This window comes from Plecotus auritus (assembly GCF_963455305.1).
Source record: "Plecotus auritus genome assembly, chromosome: 3".
NCBI lineage: Eukaryota > Metazoa > Chordata > Mammalia > Chiroptera > Vespertilionidae > Plecotus > Plecotus auritus.
Window position 1 is genome coordinate 3579145 of NC_137772.1, and position 6169 is coordinate 3585313.

The window sequence follows — 6169 nt, forward strand, 5'->3', positions numbered from 1 at the left end:
GGAGCAGGATCACAGGAGGCCCCAGTCCCTGTGGGGCCCCCCAGCGTCACAGGAGGGCTGGGCAGGAGAGGATCACAGGAGGCCCCAGTCCCTGTGTGGCCCCCAGTGTCACAGGAGGGGTGGCAGGAGCAGGATCACAGGAGGCCCCAGTCCCTGTGTGGCCCCCCAGCGTCACAGGAGGGCTGGCAGGAGAGGATCACAGGAGGCCCCAGTCCCTGTGTGGCCCCCCAGCGTCACAGGAGGGCTGGCAGGAGCAGGATCACAGGAGGCCCCAGTCCCTGTGGGGCCCCCCAGCATCACAGGAGGGGTGGGCAGGAGAGGACCACAGGAGGCCCCAGTCCCTGTGGGGCCCCCCAGCATCACAGGAGGGCTGGGCAGGAGAGGATCACAGGAGGCCCCAGTCCCTGTGTGGCCCCCAGTGTCACAGGAGGGGTGGGCAGGAGAGGATCACAGGAGGCCCCAGTCCCTGTGGGGCCCCCCAGCATCACAGGAGGGCTGGGCAGGAGAGGACCACAGGAGGCCCCAGTCCCTGTGGGGCCCCCCAGCGTCACAGGAGGGGTGGGCAGGAGCAGGACCACAGGAGGCCCCAGTCCCTGTGGGGCCCCCCAGCGTCACAGGAGGGCTGGCAGGAGAGGACCACAGGAGGCCCCAGTCCCTGCTGTCACATTATTTGTAGCAGCCATGTCCTCCCACACCCTGAGACCTGGACCTCTCACCGCAGAGGCAGCCTGTTCACACCCAGCTCCCCCCACAGGCCTCCCGAGGGCATGCTTCTCATGACCTTTCCCACTCGTCCCCTCACTGCCCGCCCCAGCCTTCCTGGCGCTGTTTTACTTCGGGGAGAGGACCCAGTGGAAATAATGAACAGGTGTCTACCTACAGCTCATCTTGAAGGCTCTCTCTCACCTTCCACGCTGCCATGTCCTCACGTCCTCTGCTGTCTCCTGGTCTCACTGTATTTTCCCATTACCCGAGCCGTTCATTTTCATGAACTTTCACCTCAGTGCTCGGTTCTATCTAGAAGTGATGATTCCATGAGAGCCTGGGGGGAAGGTCTAGCCAGGGGCAAGGCTTTAAATACCTGTTAGATAGCGGTGTGTGCCTTAGTCATGGCGATGCTGATGGCTCATCCCCTTCCTCACAGCCACCATTTACCAGCCAGCCACTGTGTGTCATGTCATCTACCAGGTGCTCTGTGCCAGGTGCTGGCCGGGCGGGTTGTAGGAAGCCAGCAGAAAACACCTGACTCAGTGGGACAGGTCTACGCCGCGGGCCGCTCGGTGATGGAGGGCGGCGATTTGCAACGTGTGCAGCAGGAACTGTGGAAACACGCGGTACCCATGTGGTCAGGCACTGGCCTCTTTCCCTAGTCGGGTAAGAAAATGACAGCGGCCAACACATCGAGCCGTCCAATGTGAATGAGTCAAAATTATACCAATTTTTCTTGTCAGGTTGGTGAAAATTATATATTTTTTTGGTGTGTAGCAGAATTTTAGGAATTAGTATGTGTGCCATGAGATGAAAAAGTTTGAAAATCGCTGTTCTAAAGAATGAGCCGTTGGAATGGTTGAGAAACAGAAAATTCTTTTTTTAAATAAATTTTTATTGTTCAGATTATTACAGGTGTTTCTCTCCCCCCCCCTCCATAGCTCCCCTCCACCTGATTCCCCACCCCACCCCATGCCCTACCCCTTGCCACTGTCTTCATCCATAGGTGTAAGATTTTTGTCCAATCACTTCCCGCACCCCTCACACCCCCTTCCCCCTGAGAATTGTCAGTCCACCCCCTTTCTATGTCCCTGATTCTATTATATTCACCAGTCCATTCTGTTCTTCAGATTTTTTATTCACTTGATTTTTAGATTCACTTGTTGGTAGGTATGTATTTGATGTCATTTTGTTGTTCATAATTTTTATCTTTACCTTTTTCTTCTTCTTCCTCTTCTTAAAGAATACCCTTCAGCATTTCATGTAATCCTGGTTTGGTGGTGATGAACTCCTTTAGCTTTTTCTTGTCTGTGAAGCTCTTTAACTGACCTTCAACTCTGAATGATAACTTTGCTGGGTAGAGTCATCTTGGTTGTAGGTTCTTGCTGTTCATCACTTTGAATATTTCTTGCCACTCCCTCTGGCCTGCATAGTTTCTGTTGAGAAATCAGCTGACAGTCGTATGGGTGCTCCCTTGTAGGTAACTAACCATTTTTCTCTTGCTGCTTTCAAGATTCTCTCTTTGTCTTTTGCCCTTGGCATTTTAATTATGATGTGTCTTGGTGTGGTCCTCTTTGGATTTCTCTTGTATGGAGTTCTGTGCACTTCCTGAACTTGTACGTCTATTTCTTTCACTAGGCAGGGAAAGTTTTCTGTCATTATTTCTTCAAATAGGTTTTCAATATTTTGCTCTCTCTCTTCTTCTGGCACCCCAAAACTTTGGATGTTGGTACGCTTAAAGTTATCCCAGAGGCTCCTTACACTATCTTCATATTTTTGGATTCCTTTTTCTTTTTGTTTTTCTGGTTGGGTGTTTTTTGTTTTCTCATATTTCAGATCTTTGGTTTGATTCTTGGGGTACGTTGGTCTACAGTTGAGTTTCTGTATATTCTTTAGACAGTGTATGCTTAATTTCTGACTGGTCCTTTTCCATTTTTTTGGCATTCTCATAAAGATCCTTAAAGGTGTCACTAAGTTCCTCAGAGGTTTTTAGAAGATTCTTGAGTAACCTTATAAACGTGGTTCTGAACTCTATGTCATCCAGTAGTTTGCTTTCCTCCATTTCTTTCATTCGTGACATGTTTCTTTGTCTCCGCATTTTGGCTGCTTCCCTGTGTTAATGGAGTGGCTTTGTGTGGTAGGTGACCTATAAGGGCCAGTAGCTCAGCCTCCCCAATCACCTGAGGTGGACGCCTTTGGTACACCCCTTTGTGGGCTGAGTGCAAAGTCTTGGTGTAGTTAAGCCTTGATTGCTGTTGGTACACTGGGAGGAATTGACCTCCAGGCCAATTGGCTGTGAAGACCCGCTGTGTCTAGAATGGAAGAACTGCTGTGCTGGAGACACGCTTATGGTGCAGGACTTGTTTCAGTGGGGCTTTGGTGCTCACTGAGTCTGCCTCTTGAATGTGTCACTTACGGATGTGAGAAGTTGAAATCTGGTCTCTCACACTGACCATGAGGTACACTGGCTTCCGGATCTCCAATGGGGTGCAGGTCAGCTACTGTCTGAGGCCACCCAGCAGGCGCTACAGCGAGAACTACAGTTTTCTCCTCTTTGCTTGGGGTTTGGAGGTTTTGGAGCTGTCTGACCCGGGCTGCAAGTTTGCTAGGTTAAGCTGCGATAGGGCAGGCCATTCATATGCTAAAGCCGCTGCTTGGAGCTTGGGTGGGTTTGTAGGTTGTGCGGGGTGGGGTCTCAGGGCTTCACTAGGCTAGAGCATGGCAAACAGCGATGGCTGCCAGTTAGCCAGCTCTGCGTCTCCGACCGCGTCCCCGCGTCCCACGCCCCAGCGCAGTAAACAATTATTCCTGTGTGCAGCCCTGCAAGCAAGCCACCCTCACTTTCTGACCAGATGGCAGACAGTCCAGCTTCTCCCCGTAGGAGGTTGGGTCCCCCGCATCTCCCCAGAAACTGGATTTCAGAGTAATCGGGGGCTTGTCTCCCTTTGGGTTGAAAAAAGCAACGCCTGCCGCCAGCCCGGATCGCGCGCCTCCGTACCTCAGCTTTTCAGCGCTTGTGCACGTCTCAATGCTCTTTTCTCTTTCCTTCTAGTTGTAGAACTTCCACTCAGCCAGCTTTCCCGTGGTTATGGGTGATAGACATTTTGTCTTTTAGTTGTAGTTTTGAAATTGTTGTGTGAGGCAGCAGTTTAGGTGTTTACCTATGCCATCTTGGATCCTCTCCAGAAAATTCTTGAAATTTTTTAAATTATCATTTGCATTTAGATAGCATTCTTCTATGAATATAACTTAAATATTATACACACAAATAGGCTGAAGGGAAATTTAAAGTTTTGATAAAGTAAGTGCACAGAATTGGAGAGTTAAAAACAACTCAGTTTTTATTGGTATGAGAGGATGTTTTAGTTTTGTAATTATCCTTCTATTAAAGAAAGGGTCCATTCACATCACAAAATCATGGATATTTTGTTGTAAATAGAAAAGAAATAGGCATTTAATGTCAGTCCCTCCACTCTCCACACCTCTCCCTGTGGCCCTGTGGCTATGACACCTGGCAGCCGCCCCCTCCTTTTCTCTCCCCTCCCCCACCACTTGTAGATACAATTCTGCAGCTGGTCCATCAGCTATGACTCCAGTAAGGAAGACTGATAACAGCATCCATACCCCTGAGCTCTGGAGACCAGCAGTTAATCAAAGATCCCTCACTGGGATCTGGGAGCATCCTTAGTGACTTCTGAGTAGCCATGTGTGCCCCCAAATTGCAGTATTCCCACCCCATTCTCATCCGCACCTTACACAGGACTGCAAGTCCGCTGTGGTCTCTGCCTCTAAGTTCAGCCTCATTACCCAGCACAGCACCCGGAGCCTGTCCCGATACCACGGGGGCCTGGGCCTGCATGGACACCTCGTCCTGCTCCATGCCCGAGGCGTGCCACTACTGTAGTTCCCCAACACGGTTCCTCCTTAGAACCAGGAAATCGCCCAGTGAATCCCTGTAACATGTCAAGGTTATGTGGCTAGAAAAACTGACCTTAGAGAAAAAAATTGCCAAGAATTATTTCTCTTAGAATTAACGTAAACATCAAAACCATTCTACATCTCCATCACCTACATATTTTATTCCAGGAATTCTGTAATAAATACATTTAAGTAACTTTTAACAGATGCTACACAGATAAGCAGTAATTCCTTTCTCAAAAACACGGACTCTTGCCGAAACCGGTTTGGCTCAGTGGATAGAGGGTCGGCCTGCGGACTGAAGGGTCCCGGGTTCGATTCCGGTCAAGGGCATGTACCTTGGTTGCGGGCACATCCCCAGTAGGAGGTGTGCAGGAGGCAGCTGATCGATGTTTCTCTCTCATCGATGTTTCTAACTCTCTATCCCTCTCCCTTCCTCTCTGTAAAATATCAATAAAATATATTTAAAACAAAACAAAACAAAAATCACGGACCCTAGGCTAGGTAGGAGAATGTCAAGTTCACTCTTTGAACCAAAGGCAATGTGATCCCGCCGCTCTGTATGCTCGTCCATGCCCAGAGGCTCAGGGCAGACGGAAGAGGGAGAGATGCGGGCTGCAGGCTGAGGTGGAGTTTGCTCTGCCTTGGTCTTCATGTTCCTTCCAGAGGAGGAACACCGGATCTGCTCCCTGCTTTCTGCTTGGCATCTTCCCGGCAAGAACCACCAGGGATCCTTCCCTGCGAAGTTACAACGTTCACCCGCTGCTAAATACGGCCACTTACAGCAAGCCCTGCCTTCCATGAGGGAGCAAGGGAAAGCAGAGCCGCCTGCGGGCCGGGAGTCAGCCAGGTCCCCCGGGCTGACCGCTGCCTGACTCACCACGGCCCGGCAGCACTCAGGGAGCCGCGTGGCAGCCTTTCCGGTAAAACCAGGGTGCAGAGCCAGCCCATCTTCTTGGCATCTGTCACGAGCTGGTGCCGAGTCACAAGCCCCTCACTCTCCACCTGCTCCTATGATGGCATGACACAGCGATGACTGGGGCCGCGGGGTGACGCACCCTGGGAACAGGAAGCAGGACCCGTGCCTCGGGAGTTGCCCTCCTCCTGGCATGTTCCGATCATCTGGGGCTCTCCACGTCCTTCCCCGCCCCGGGGGCAGTGCGAACACCTGGGAGCACATCCGGCACCCCGAAGCTAAGATCTCTGCTTCTCCTGAGGCCTTCCCCTTCAGAACAGACCTTTCAGAGTCAGGGTGTAAGGAATTCAGATGTCTCCTTCTTCTTCCGTTGGTGCCTGTGGGTTTTAACTCCTTAGGCGTCCCCAGGAGTGTAAAAATCTCTCAGAAAAAAGTAGTCACGCTGGGTATCAGAGTTCCATCCTTCTCTGTCACACAGCGATTCCCTTTTCGGTTTCACAGATATCAACGAGGAGCACGGAGTGGTAACAGCTCACGGAGAATGTCCTTGACATAACGGACTTCGCCTGGCTGTTCCCCTTGGGGGGGTCGGGGGGGGTGTCCGAAGAGCTGCTGAGCGCTGCGTGG